This window comes from Cupressus sempervirens, chromosome 3 (assembly GCF_028749045.1).
Source record: "Cupressus sempervirens isolate cs-2001-9-10 chromosome 3, ASM2874904v1, whole genome shotgun sequence".
In the NCBI taxonomy this organism is placed as follows: Eukaryota; Viridiplantae; Streptophyta; class Pinopsida; order Cupressales; family Cupressaceae; genus Cupressus; species Cupressus sempervirens.
Window position 1 is genome coordinate 1,086,686,093 of NC_143120.1, and position 16,236 is coordinate 1,086,702,328.

Sequence of the window (16,236 nt, forward strand, 5' to 3'; positions counted from 1 at the left end):
TTGCCTGTTGTATTCCACCTTAATGCCTTAGAGGATGGAACATTGGATTTTCCATCTTGTGTCCTTAAGGTCAATTTGATTCCTTCTCTCTGGAACCATATTATAGAAGGCTATAAAAACCATAAGTTAGAGTCCAGTTAGTACATCCAAACCATGGTAATGCGACCATCCCTTTCATGGGGAGCTCCTTCTTAGTTTGCAGCTTTGTGTGACTCATTCCCTTCACACAAAAAAATGATGAAGAAGACTGGTAGCTTCAATAAAGGCATTTTTTATGGAAGACTCCCCTTCCTCTTTCTTGAAAAAATCTTTTTGCTTCTTCAAACTCCCCACAAACTTAATAACGTCTCACTTTAGTTGTTGCGGTCTTGTTTTTGTAGCGACTTCCTCCCAAATTGCTTCTTTGAATTTGAAATTGTATATAAGCTACTCTAAAATTTGTCCTTTCCCAAACTTGGCATCATCTCATTCCCATTTATAGACTTTTGATGTTGCATATCACCAAAGAAATTTTTTGTAAACTTTTCTTTAAGTCTTTTGATGTGACAATGAGTTGCTTTGAATACCTCCTCTGCTACAACATGTCTTTCTCCTCCAATGCTTTGGACCTACCTTTCAATGTGCAAGTTCTCCCTCGTGAGTTGCTACCTTACCCTATTGTAACATCACCTCTGCAGCCTACATGAGCACTCCTCTACCCTTTCAATGTGGAGTGATCCCTGTTCATGGATGAATAAATGACACAAAGGCTCTCAATCCCTTCTCCACTACATCTCGATCCAACATTGCAATTGAATGTATCTATGGAATAATATTACAAATGGCATTTGAACATTTTCTCTCTTGAATGGGTATCCTTCATATCCATAAAAACTCAACATATGCATCTTCCTTATGTAAAAGGAACACAAGTCCATTTCTAGATCTTCCCATGCATGTTGCTCGACCAACCCTATGTACAAATACATTAGGATCTTGTGGAGGATCATATTAAACAATCCAATCAACATCAAGAATATCTAGTCCCCGAGCTACTATATTAGTGCATAGAAGAATTCCACTAGAGAGTTTTGTGAAAGATGCTAAAGCTTTCTCTCTTTCCAATCTCTCTCTTTAAAGTCCATGAAATTCCTAGTCCCTCTGAAAATCATAATCTTTTTCCAACTACTTGTAATGTCTTCACACTTTTAGCTATTCAACTTTGTGTTCATATTTGTTAATGACTAGGTACCAAAAGAAATTATGATCTTAGGTTTATCTTTTAAAACTCATAGTGATTTAAACCATTACCAAATTCTTCCACTAACTCCCAACAGAGATTGTAGAGCATTCCAAACTCTCTAACATGCTAAAACACTACTAAGCTAAAAAAGCATATAATGTAGTATTTTTGTTGTAATTTGTTGATGTATAGTTCTTAGTGATGTCCCTTCTTTCAAAAGAAACCCTGGCACTTCATAATGATCAATATCATTTTAATAACTGAACATCTTCAATTTCACATCTTATCAATATTATCAATCTGGTATAATTAGTTTGGCACCAAAGTGGGTCCGACTAAAAAAAAATTATTTCCAAATGACTGAATTGCAAATCTAACTCATTCACCCTCTGGAAATGATTTGAAAAAAATTCAACCACTGAAAGTGAATTTGAAGCTCATTTTACATCTTTTTGCAAATTGTCAATTTTGTGTTAGGAGGTCCTTTGACTAGCCTTAAAAACTGACTAGAACACCTGATCGGGCCCTGAAATTAGACACGTTGGTTCTTTGTTTTACATACTCTTTCCCTTTTGAATCTTGTCTCATGAAAAATTCTCAGTCAAAAGATATTGACTGTCGAAGTTACCCTTTCAAAACTACCTACAAGAAAACATGTCAAAAAACAAAAATTTGCATTCAGATTTGGCTTTGAAAATTGTGTAAACGGATACCTGGGCTAACCAAAACTGGGACGTTGGCTCAATTTCATGAGGAGAGTATAAATATAGGATTTGGACTCATGAAAAATAACTAGGCACATTTGGTAAGCAGTCAAAGTGGGCTACTCAAAATTTTTAGATTGAAAGCACTCATAGAAAAGCATTTTTTCCAAATGAAATTGGCCTGGAAAAGTGTGCAGACAGATTTATCAAGACTTGAAAATTGGCACACTTAGAGAATTTTTAGAGGACAACATAGTGGTATAATTTTTTTGATCTCACCTATCATGGATTTCAAGTTATAATATCTTGAATAGGGGTACCAACCAATTTGCATTTCTTGACACCATTAAAAAGTTAGAAATTGCATTTGGAATTGCATTTGAAAACTGATCAAACAAATTCATCATAAGCTCAAATTTGAAATGTAGCAAGTCTCTAACCTTTAAAATGTAGCACAAAAGGATTTTTTCCATTTGGGTCAACTAGGTCAAAGTTATAACAAGTCAAACAGGGCTTCCCAGAATTTAGGATAAATTACATCAGTGTGACATCAATAAATGACCAACTTTGAGGGATTTAAAACCTAGTCGAATGGACTCAAAATGACTTGAAATCTGAAACATTAACTCTCTGGTATGGACATGAAACACTGCCAAAGTGGCAAGTCATGAAACATCACTAGGTGTGATATATTCAATTGCCAACATAGCCTCATGTCACTGATTAACACTGGCAAAAATGCAGATTTGACAATTGCTCAAAATAGGATTTCACGAAATGGTTCAAAATGAAAATTTATCATCATGAGATGAGTGGATATACTGAATGCAAGGTGTTAGAAACATTAAACACCTTTTAGGCCTCAAATAGATAGTTGGGTACATATGCATCAAAAGCGTTTAAGGGCTTGATTTTTCAATGGTACTCAAAATCAGTAAGGTGATTTTGAGTCCCAATAGGGACCATTGAAGATGTCACTAGCATGATGAAGATATTCCCACCTCTTGAAGTTAAACCCAGAGCTATTGATCAAATGGTGAAGGTCATGCAAAAAAAAATGATATTTTGGACAGAAGAGTTGAGGGCACTAAGAATGTTTTGAAAAAGATTGTTAATTACAGTTGTTCCATTTTGAAAGGTATTGTTGAAAATATCAAGATCCTACTAGATAAGCTCAAGTAGGGGACAAAGAAAAAGGTCACAAAGGACATGAAGGATGATCATGGCCCCAGAAAATGCACATAGGAAAACTAGAAGAAGACATAGGTCATGGATGATAAAGAGATTGATGAGCTAAGAGCTTTAGCTGTGAACATGAAGACTCTATCTGATCAGGCTGCTAACCTGCTGAAGACTTTATAGTTGTCCTATTGTTGTCTTTCTATTTATTTTTTGTTGTCTTTTTTTTCTACCTCTTTTTTTAAGGCTTTATGTTCTGGCTTGTTTATCTTTTTGGTGTTGATGCAAAGTTTCTCTAAGACTATTATCCTTACTTTGATTTGCTCTTTCTAAAAGGTTTCAAGTCCTCTCAAAACCTATTTTCATGTAATCAAAACATACCAAAGAATATTATCATGCACACAAAAAAAAGTATGTTAATATCAAGTATCACTACTCGAGAGAAGTAGTTCAAGACAAAGAAGTGAAGTTAGAATATGTACACACCAAAGTACAAATTACTGGCATATTCACTAAAGCCTTACCTAAAGATGCTCATGAATATCTATTGTGGTTCTGCACATGCCCCATTCCCTATTAGAAATGGGGACCCCCTACCTTTACTTTTTGAATCCCTAGACTCAAAATTTGAGATTTGGAAAAATTCAAAGAGTCAAAAAAAAGTAAAAATTGAAAAAAAAAAATTTGAAAAATTGAAAAGGTCATAAACAATATAAAATTTGAAAAAATATAAAAAACATAAAATTTCATATATATATATATATATATATAAGCGCACCTGCGCACCTCGCAAGGGCCATAGGAGTGGATCCCACCTTTGGTGGGGTGCAATGCGCAGTCGTGCACTTGTGCAGTGCGCATTGTGCACCACCAAGGGTGGGCATGGCTATAAAATCCTGACCCCACCCAAGAATATCTCCTCACCTTTTTCGAGATTATGTTTGTGAAAACTTCAAATGCGCTCACTCACAGTGCCCTCTGCACTTTGCATTCCTTACGCTTAGCCTCTGAACTTGCAACAAGTTATGCCAAACACATTGCATTTTTCATTGCACCATGCACCACTTGAAAACCTCATTGCACACCACTTCAAAACTACATTGTGCACCATTCAATTGCACTACATGTGCACCATTAAAATGCATCATGTGTGCCCTGCACTACACGTGCACCATGAAAATGAACCATGCACACCCTGTGTCACATGCACACCTTCCACCATGAGTACCTTGTTCTACGTGCATCAACCCCTCATTGCATCATGTGCACCTCATCTTGTGCACACACATCTGCCTCCAAAAACCTAAAAAACCTAAAAATTAAATTAAAAAATTAAAAAATTAGAAAATAAAATAGAATAAAAAATTAGAATTAAAAAAGGGCGCATATTTTTAATTTTTCATTAAATAAAATGGGGAATTGAATTTTTTTTTGTTTGTTTTGAACTAATAAATGTCTTTTTGTGTTGTGCAAATATAATGGCATCCACATCTAGAGAGAAAATGGCACCTAAGCCCATTATGTTCAAGTTCCAAGGCATGCCACCGCAATTGAGGTTCCAAGATGACTATGCAAAAATTAAAGATACTAATTTGGGACATATAGACTTGGGAGAGTTCCTCAGAATCTGTAACAAACCCACAAAGAGATAGGCTCTAGTATCCTAATTGATCCGATCTAGTTTGGTGAGCATAGCTTCGCATCTAGTATCAATATAGTTAACTAAGTTGATCATGACACTGGTGCAACATTTTGTTCCTGAAGAGAGAGTGGTTAACTGTGTAACTGGAGAAGTTGTACTAGACCTATGATCCAACAATATTGAAAGGGTCTTTCATCTCCCAAGGGCAGATTAGTTCATAAGACTCTCCTATGAAGCAGCAGAGAGGTGGTATAGGGAGCACTCGAAAGAAGCATCAGAAATCATCCAATCCTCCTATCTCATTGAGAAGACTCCTTTGGCCAGGGTCATAGAAAAGGTGGACATGAATAGGGGATACATGAAGGAGAATATTGGCTATTCTATCATTCAGTTGGGTAGACTCATGGGTCTACTAGTAGCTGGCCACCTCAGTGCTTTCATGGTTAACTTTATTCAGACAATTAGAATGGCAAAGATGCCACTGGACTAGGCCACCACACTAAGTGAAAACTTGTGTGAGCAATTGAGAATAGTCAAAGATAAGAAGAAGTTCTATATATCTACTTGTAGCAAGGGCAAAAAACTACCTTGATTTGTACAAAAGAGGCAATATGCAAGATCCTAATGCCCAGCCTTACACTATCTACCCTCAACTAGTGAGGAAGAAGCTCTCTGCATAGAGCAAGAAATACAAGATTGTGAGTGATGCATTCATTTTTGTGGTCATCCAATTTATAGAGGGACACTATGCAAAGAGGTTATTTAATGAGGCAATAGAACATATAATAGCTCTTGGGGCCTATTACATCCAATTTAAGGCATTCACATATCTACGGGTAGATGGTGCATATATCAACCCTAAGAAGCTCCCCAGTTATCCAACTAATAAACTAGTTTTGTTGGAGATTGCATGGAAAATTGAATCTGCCTATGACAGGGTCAGGAGGCAGAGGAGACCATGTTGGCCATGGCCCCTGGTAATAGGACCATAGTAGGTGAAACAGAAGCAAGATGTTTTTTCCTTTGAGTAGGAGTGGAAACATTATCCCCTTGAGGAATACAACTATCCCCAGCCCTATTTTGATAACATTGGCAAAGTGGAGAGTTTGGCTAGTAAAGAATTTCATCATGAGCAGGTCTTTGAAGACCATTGGATGAATGCAAAAAATGACTACGATGTCTACATAAGTGACTATTGTAGGATGACTTTGTATTTAGTGGAGAAGGCTCTCAAACTGAACATTCTAGAGGAAATAAGGCAACAGGATTTTGGGGAGCTACTAGACCCCCTGTTCAACCCAGACAAAATTAGAGAGAGACTCATCATGAATGTCGAGGTTGATAGGGAGGAGGGTGATGATATTAATCATCATGCAAAGAAAGTCATCAAAATGAAAAAGGATTTGATCAAGAAGCCTTTTCAACTTGATCCAATACCTAACACCATGATCTTTCATGCTCAAGTCCACCCAGAGAAAGGTAGAGGGAAGAAAGTTACAATTCCTACCTTCGCTGCCCAATCTCCCATCAGGCCATATATAGTATACCAACTTGACCTCCCAGTTGAATAATATCATCCTCCAGAGAGGAAAGGAAAGAAAAAAAGGAAGAGGACCTCCCCTCAAAGGATTGAAACAGAATAGGGTGAAGTGCAAACACCTCCCTAGTAATAGGAAGAGAGTATAAGAGGATTTGATGATACTGGACCTGCTCAAGTCTAGGATGACCCTCAATTGCCTTACTCTATGCCTAGCCAGTTAGAAGAGGGAGAGAGTAAACAAGTTTCTATTCCTCCTTCACAAGAAGAGCTAGCATCCCCTTTTTCCTCTACAAAACAAAAGAGGATTAAAATCTGAATGAAGAAGAGGCAAAGGATGACTAAGAGAATGGTGCCTTTCTTGTCTATTCCTGAAACTATTCCAAAGGGAGAAGAGGAAGAAGAAGAAGAAGAAGAAGAGGATGAAGAAGAACAAGTGCCCCTATAGAGAAGAACTAGGCTATCTAGAGTCACACAATAAGAAAGGAGGAGTACCATGGGCACATAGCTATCCACCCTAGTAGGAACCTTGAAAGTCTCTTCTTCAGAAGATGAAGTACAATAGTGGCTGGATGAGCAGAGTGAAGAGGGTGATGACATTTTCAAAATTTTAGATTTTGATTTTATGTGCATCAAAATAGAGCTAGTTGGGGATAAGATCAGGGATACCCCTATAGGTGAACCCCAACAAGAAGATTGGATGGAGATGCCGCCAAAGCCATAGGGTCTTGATCCTACTCCCCCATCTCCACTACAAGTCATGGTGGTAGATAAAGGCTTGGTTACTCCTCCACACTAGAGTTTAAAAGAGGAACACATTCAAAATGAAATGTTACAAAAGGAGGAACCAGAATAAATGGCTATTGATGAAGTGTCAAAGGAGAGAGAAATGGTAGAGTATTCTCAACAACCTTCCCAAGACATTGAAGTGCAAGCTATAGGGTCTACTGAAATAGAGGCCACAAAAGAAGAGCTCACACAAAGGGAAAATAATCCAAGGAGGAGTGATAAGGGGAAGGAGGTAGCAAAGCATACTCCTTCATCCTCAAGAGGTAGGTCTTCAGTTGAGGACATCCCAAGATGGCTCTGAAGAGAAATAATGAGGAGTACCAAACCTCAATTACATTTTTGAGATTGTTGAGATTTTGAATAAGCCTAAGTCCCCAATACATGAGGCAAGACCATTGGCATTTGTCAACAATACACAAGTGTAGGAGTTGTTTGTACAAGTGGTCATTCCACCTAAAAACACAGATGTAGAAATCCTTGGTCCCCAAGATTATCAACTCAAAGAGATTATGTTGGGAAAACCTACATGGGATACAACTTGATTAATGGTGACTATGGGAATTAAGGAGGTCTTTAGGAGCATGGAGCAAGAAGAGGTTGAACTTCAAACACTTCAAAGGCAGAACAAGATCCTAAGGGGATATTTAGCCAAAGTGGGTTGTCCTCTTGATCTTAACCACCCTGAGGAGACCTTGAATACCATACTTAGAGAAGGGGGAGCTATATATGTGGATCCATTTTTGAAAGCCTATCAATAGTGGTGGAAATTTTTTGAGGATAACATAATTTTGATAATCTAGGGAAACCTAAAGTTTCTCCACACTGCATAGGAGAACATGAATTAAATGGCAGTGATTTTTAAGTAGGACTTTAGTATTATGGATGAGGTAAGGGTCTAGAGCAAGGACTTACAAATTTTGTAGGCAATAAAGGGCAAAAAGTATAGAGTTTTGGTAGATGTATACACTATAGAATAGTTAGATTTGATTGATGATTTGATAGAAAATATTTTCAATAGCAATAAAGTAATGGAAACATTACATGAAAAAATTCATAGGCTCAAGGAACAAGCCCAAGAGGAGATTTTGGAAGTAGAGAAGCATTACAGTGCTGCTTGCTTAAAGATTTTGAAGATGAAGAATGGAAGAAGTTATTTCCTATAGAGGTAGTAGTAGAGAGTTTTAAGAAGATTTTAGTATAAGCTACTAGTGATGAAGATATTTGGCAAGCCTTCAAACAAAAGAAGCCTTGTTAGAATTGGATATCAAACTCAAGGATTTTGTTGACACCCCAATTGAGGTAGACAATTAAAGATAGAAGGTCAAGGACAAATATAAGGCTTTAGATTTATTGGATGTGGCAAAAATCACTAAGATTATAGATAAATTCAAGGGCAAACATCCAAACATAGCTTTGGGATGAAGGGGAATAAAACCCAGAAGCTAGAATTTCAATTTTGACAATACGTAAAATTTTGTGATTTTGGACTATTTTAAAGTGCATAGCTCCATAGGTGCACAAGTCTGCAAGTCTGCAAGTGCAATTTCCAAAAGCTCCATTGAAAATTAAATTTCAATTCCAAAATAGAGATTTCCATGCATCATAAATGCATTCTGACGACAATTTAACTCTGACAAATGCCTAGTAAAGGATCAGTTTCCAATTTTGGCACTTCCAAACACTTCCACTTTGACTCAGAGCTTTCTCATTCTTTCTTCTCTCATAATTCTTTTTTTTTTAACATGTAAAGGCTCATGCATCCAATTAATGAATAAAATATGGATGGAATCCTGCTAAGCACCAATTAGATTGCAGTTTGTATATAATTAGTTTATTTTGTTGATTAAAAGCATTTTATTGCATGAAGAATATCTCTCACTCTCAACACAAATTGAGGAGATGATTTCTTATAAATACCCCACTTTAATATGTAATGAGGGCTTCCATTATTTTGCAATAAAATTATGCTCTTGGTGTTCGCATTTGGAGTGTAGTAATTCTTTCTTGAGTGTGTCATAATTTTTGTGAATTTATGTTCATGGAATTACAATTGAGCCAAAGGTTTATTTCTTTGTTTCTAGTCATGCGATTCATTAGTTCTGGTGTTTGTTATTGTTTTGACAAGTTTTGTTGCATAACTAGCTTGAGAAGAAATCATTGAATTGTGCATGCATAACTTTTCATCTTGCATGAGTACACTTTCCATGGCCTTGTGATTTGATGAAGGGTGAAACATCCTATAATTACTAAGTTTTCTCACTGACAATTGCATTACTAGAATCAGCAAAACATTGTTCCTTCTTTCATTGGTTATTTACTGATCTCTTTGAAAGTTTAATTCCCAGATGTGTCATTCTCCATAAGTTATGTTCTTTAGAAATTTTCAATTTTATGTTATTTACTTTAAAGTTTTATTATTTTCTTTGCTAACCCCCTTGTTAGAGTAGGAATTAATACAAGTTTCATTGTTAGATTGCATTCATTAAAACATAAAAAAATACAAAAAAATAGGTTTCTAGTGTGTTCTATTTTGAAGCAACATGTAGATTCTTCGTCTCATCTAAAATCAAAATGAACCAGCAAAGGCCTCCTTGTGAACAATCACATTTATCTTCAATTTAATGAATTCTAGTAGATCACAAGATCAATCTAGAACCTTGGAGCTGATTCACAAAATTATCTTTTCAAGAGAGGAATTCGTAAGAATTATTTCCATTTAGCATCGTCCATAGCACAAAGGCTAGGTTCACCCCTCAACATACCAACTGAATAGTGATACAATTGGAGAAAAAAGAGGTGAAAGTCATAGGTGTATTGAAAGATGTGTAGATACAATTGACAATTGACCCTTGAATTCAAGATGTCATTGATATACATTTGGTTGATATTCCAAAAATGTACAGATTGCTCCTCAGTATAGAATGGACCAACTTGATTGCTCGGTTAGATACTATCATCCTCCAATGAGGAAAGGAAAGAACAAAAGGAAGAGGACCTCCCCTCAAAGGATTGAAATAGAATAGGGTGAAGTGAAAACACCTACCTAGCAATAGGAAGCTACAAGGGTCCAAGGATACTAGAGCTGCTCAAGTCTAGGATTACCCTTAATTGCCTCCCTTTGTGCCCAACCAGTTAGAAGAGGTAGAGAGTAAGTCGGTTTCTATTCCTCCTTCACGAAAAGAGCTAGCATCCCCTTTTGCCTCTACAAAACAAAACATGATTAAAATTTGAATAAAGAAGAGGAAAAAGGTGAGTAAGAGAATTGTGCCTTTCTCGTTTGTTCTTGAAACTATTCTAGACAGAGAAGAGGAAGAAAAAGAAGAAGAGGATGAAGAAGAACAAGTGCCCCTATAGAGAAGAACCCAGCTAGCTAGAACCATAGAGAAATAAAGGAGAAGGAGTATGATGGGCATGTTGCCATCCACCCGAACAAGATCCTGGGAAGTCTCTTCTTCGAAAGATAAAGTACAACAATGGGTGGATGAGTAGAGTGAAGAGGGTGATGAAATTTTCAAAATGTTAGATTTTGATTTTATGCCCATCAAAATAGAGCTAATTGGGGATAAGATTAGGGATACCCCTATAGGTGAACCCCAACAAGAAGATTGGATGCAGATGCTGCCAGATTCATAGGGTCCCAATCTTACTCCCCCATCTCCACCACAAGTCATGGTGGTAGATAAAGGTTTGGTTACTCCTCCACCCCAAAATTCAGAAGAGGAATAGGTTCAAAAGGAATCATTACAAGAGAAGGAACTAGAACAAATGGCTACCGATGAAGTGTCAAAGGAAAGAAAAATGGTAGAGTATTCTCAACCACCTTCCCAAGACACTGAGGTGCAAGCTGCAAGGTCTATTCAAATAGAGGCTGCAAAAGAAGAGCCCACACAAAGGCACAGTACTTCAAGGAGGAGTAATAAGGGGAAGGAGGTAGCAGAGCATACTCCTTCATCCTCAAGAGGCAGGTCTTCAGCTGAGCACATCTCAAGATGGCTCTAGCAAGAAATAATGAGGAGTACCAAACCTCAATTCCACACTGATGAGGAGAACATTTTTGAGATTGCTAAGATTTTGAATAAGCCTGAGTCCCCATTACATGAGGCAAGACCATTGGCATTTGTCAACAATACACAAGACCAAGAGTTGTTTGCACAAGTGGTCATTCCACCTGAAGACACAGATATAGAAATCCTTGGTCCCCAAGATTATCAACTCAAAGAGGTTATGCTAGGAAAACCTACATGGGGTACAACCCAATCAATGGTGACTATGGGAATTAGGGAGGTCTTCAGGAGCATGGAGCAAGAAGAGGTCAAACTTTGAACACTTTGAAGTTAGAGCGAGATCCTAAGGGGATATTTGATCGAAGTGGTTGGTCCTCTCGATCCTAACCACCCTGAGGAGACATTAAATACCATGCTTAGAGAAGGGGGAGCTATACATGTGGATCCATTTTTGAAAGCATGTCAATAGTGGTGGGAAATTTTTGAGGATAAGGGAATTTTGATAATCTAGGGGAACCTAAAGTTGTTGCACACTACACAGCAGAATGTGAATAAAATGGTAGTGATTTTGAAGCAAGACTTCAGTATTGTAGATGAGGTAAGGGCTTGGAGCAAGGACGTAAAAATTTTACAGGCAATAAAGGGGAAAAGGTATAGAGTTTTTGTAGATGTATACATTGTAGAAGAGTTAGATTTAATTAATGATTGGATATAAAAGATTGCCGATAGCAATAAAGTAATGGAAACATTACATGCAAAAATTCATAGGATCAAGGATCAAGCCCAAGAGAAAATTTTGGAAGCAAAGAAGCATTACAACAATGCTTACTTAAGGATTTTTGAAGATGAATAATGAGAGAAGTTATTTCCTATAGAGGAAGTAGTAGAGAGTTTTAAGAAGATTTTAGTAGAAGCTACTAGTTACGAAGATATCTAGCAAGCCTTCAAAACAGAAGAAGCCTTGTTAGAATTGGATACCAAACTTGGGGATTTTGCTGACACCAGAACTGAGGTAGACAATTACAGATAGAATATCAAGGAAAAATATGAAGCTTTAGAGTTACTAGATATGGAAAAAATCACTAAGATTATAGAGAAATTCAAGGGCAAATATCCAAACATAGCTTTGGGATGAAGGGGAACAAAACCCAGAAGCTAGAATTTCAATTTTGACACTCAATAAAATTTTGAGATTTTGGACCATTTTAAGGTGTGCAACTCCACAGGTCCACAGGTGCACAAGTCCATAGCTCCATAGGTGCACATTTCTAGAAGCTCCACTAACAGTTAATTGCTAGTTCCAAAAATAGAGCTTTCCATGCATCGGAAATGTGCATCAAAAACACATTCTGACAGCAGTTTAACTCTGACAAATGTCCAGTAAAGGATCAACTTCCATTTTTGGCACTTCCAAACACTTCCACTTTGACTCAGAGCTTTCTCATTCTTTCTTCCCTCATAATTCTTTATTTTTTAACATGTAAAGGCTCATGCATCCAATTAATGAATAAAATATGGATGGAGTCCTACTAAGCACCAATTAAATTGCAGTTTGGATATAATTAGTTTATTTTGTTGATTAAAAAAATTTTATTGCATGAATCATATCTCTTACTCTCAACACAAATTGAGGGGATGATTTCTTATAAATACCCCATTGTAATATGTAATGAAGGCTGCCATTATTTTTCAATAAAATTATGCTTTTGGTGCTCGCATTTGGAGTGTAGCAGGTCTTGCCTGAATGTGTCATACTTTTTGTGAATTTATGTTCATGGATTGTGATTGAGCCAAAGATTTATTGCTTTGTTTTTGGTTGTGTGATTCATTAGTTCTAGTGTTTGTTATAGCTTTTACAAATTTCACTATGTAACTAGCTTGAGAAGAAATCATCAAATTGTACCTACATAACTTTTCATCTCACATGAGCACACCTTCCATGGCCTTGTGATTTGATGAAGGGTGAAACATCCTAAAATTACTAAGCTTTCTCATTGAAAATTGTATCAATGGAATTAGGGAGGAATTTCTCCTTCTTTCATTGGTCATTTACCAATCTCTTTGAAAGCTTAATTCACAGATGTGTCATTCTCCATAACTTATGTCCGTTAGAAATTTTCAATTTTATGTTATTTTCTTTAAAAATTTGTTATTTGTTTTTCTAACCTCCTTATGTGAGTAGGAATCCATACTAGTTGCATTGTTAGATTGCATTCATTAAAACACAAAAAAAAAAAAAAAAAAAAAAACATAGTTTTCTTGTGTGTTCTATTTTGAAGCAGCAATCAAATTCTTCGTCTCATCTGAAATAAAAACAAACCAGAAAAGGCCTCCTTGTGAACAATCACATTTATCTTCTACTAAACAAATTCTAGTAGATCATGACATCAACCTAGAACCTTGGATTTGATTCACAAAATCAGCTTTTCAAGAGAGGAATTTGCATGAATTCCTACCATTTAGCATCGTGCATAACGACAACTCAACAATATCTTAGAGGTAAACTGGGGGTAATTCCCCTAAGAAAAGAAACTTAAGGAGATGTGGCGTTGTGCATAAAAATGTGATAATCAAAATACCTTATACATTAATGTAGACAATTCTACTTTAGGAGATGCCTAAGGTATTCAAGTGAAGTAAAGAATAAGAACAACATAATAGGTCAGTCATATATAGATGCAAGATGATAGAGTTCAGCCCTAACATGTAATTTTTAGAAAGAAAAAAAAATCAATGTTCCCCTTAGCATTTGTGACAAGGGCTTAATCACCTCCTATGTACTATAAGTTGAGTGGTTGTATCAAGCATTGACAGATCAATCTTTTGGTGCAACAACAACTCCACTCTAACAAGTGGTATCAGAGCTTGGTCACATGTTCAAATTCTTAGACCCCTAGGTAACTCTGAGGGGGAGATAGTTAGAAATTTTTCCAGTGCTCCCCTTGATATTCATGACAAGGGCTTAACTGCCTACTATATACTATAAGTTGAGTGGTTGTATTAGGCATTAATAGATCAATCTTTTGGTGCAGCAATAACCCTACTATAATAGTAATTATCTACATAATCAAGATGTATGAAGAAAATGAAGCCAAGAGATATAGTGTCTTTGGAATTGTTGTCAAAGAAGAGAGTATGGATACAAGATGTAAAAGGAAGAATTTATAGATGCAAACTGGCAAAAGTATCTATGCCAGAGGATTCTAAACCCAAAACTTAGAGGGAGTCTCTGAGATTGCATGGTAACAAAGAGGGAGATTGTATTCATAAAATAAAATATTAGAGGTGTTTCCATCAATGTCGAAGAGGAATACTATTGGAAACTATAATTAAAATAAATGTTATGTTATCATTAATATAAAATCTACTAATTAGACACATTGATATATGTTCCAAATGTCATACCTATTTGATTGATGAAGAGGATTTGAGAAGTTGCTTATAATAAAAACACCTAGAGGAAAGGTTGAATTATGAAAAGAAACTACAATGGATGTTTGATTAGTTAGAATTTGATAAGATAATTTGATTATTTACATTATGAAGACATGAGAAGAGACTAATAGATTCCATAATCTTGATCGAGGAATATAGCAGAACATTAAGGAACCTAAAGTTCATATCGAGGAATGCTAGTGTCAACTAACAACTAGTACAAGTTGAGTGAAAAATAGTGTTGACTAAGCATCAATATCAACCAAGTAAATAGTGATGACCAAGTTTCAAAACCTAGTGATGGCTGAGTGTCAAATCCTAGTGATGACCAAGAGTCAAAACCTAGTAATGACCAAGTGATAGTATTTTGAATGCTTACGAGAATCATTATTTCCAGCCAACTTAGTTGATAGCTTTGGATATGAAAGAGTGTTGAAGATAAGGATTTATGCATTAGATCATATAATTTGAGGAGAGGATTAGGTAAGATACCTAATGAATGGATTCCATGAGAATTTTCTAGAAGAGAAGGAGATATAAAAAATACAATGAATTTGTTGGATCAAATCACAAACTCTAAGATCAATGGTGATTGTGAGAAATAGAAAAGGACCAAAATTATCCATTTAACGAGGCACAGAGGTGAACTTTAAGAAAAAGGGGGATATATGAGAAGAAAAGAAGAGGGAAGAAAAACTTTGCATGTTTGAAATATTTATAGTAAGGTGGAACAAAGATATTGAGGTTGATAGGAAAATCTAAATAGAAGGCTTAAGTTTTTTGCGGAGAGAAGGGTGATTGCTTAAAGGGTTGCCAAGAAAATCAAGGATAGAGGTGAAAAGGAAGGCTTATCATGGAATCAACACATGAACTAAATAGAGATCTGAAACTACAAAGTGAGTTGAAATCATACTGATCAAACACTATTATTTTCTTTCTAATCATTGTAAATGGTTTCTATTAAAATCATTTTAATCAAAGGTTAACCTAATAGTCATTAAGGACTTAATAGTCTGTGTAAATCCTTTAATCAGGTGACATTCTAAAGGAATGTTTTAAATTCCTCTAATAAATCCTTTAACTAGGTCACATTTAATAGTGTGTATTGTAACCTATAACAAGGTTGGCTCCTAATAGGGCTCACTTCATAATAATGAAAAAGTGGTGACATGATGCTGGTGGTTATTCCCAATTTGGGTTTCAATGTTAAATCATGGTGTCCAACTTGTGTTGAATGTTTTAATGGGATTTTACATTTCAAATGTTTACATTCAACAAGTCTATTATATTAGGATAGTAAACTAAAACTTAATATTGTTATTTAGACTACAGTAGAGACCAAGTTGTAGCATAAGTAGAACAAAAAAGTGTTTAAGTGTTTAATTGTTCAATTGGTACTAATGGACCTTGAGTAACTGATTCACCCCCCACCCAAGTTATTCTAAACATTCTAATAGATTAGGGAGAGGGAAAAGCACTAATAATAAAAGAGCAATTAATTCTTGATATACATGTGGTAGTATTATTCAATGATGACATTGCATATATTATTGATCCCATAAGCATGTGTCCAAATCTAAGTGAGGAGATAGAGGCAATGAAAATAATTTTTTACGAAGATCACATTGTCTGGAAGTAAGAAGAAATGAATCTTTATCTATAAAAATAGTTCAATAAAGGCTTATGTTTTATGCTAATTTATGGATCATGAACTAAAATTTTCA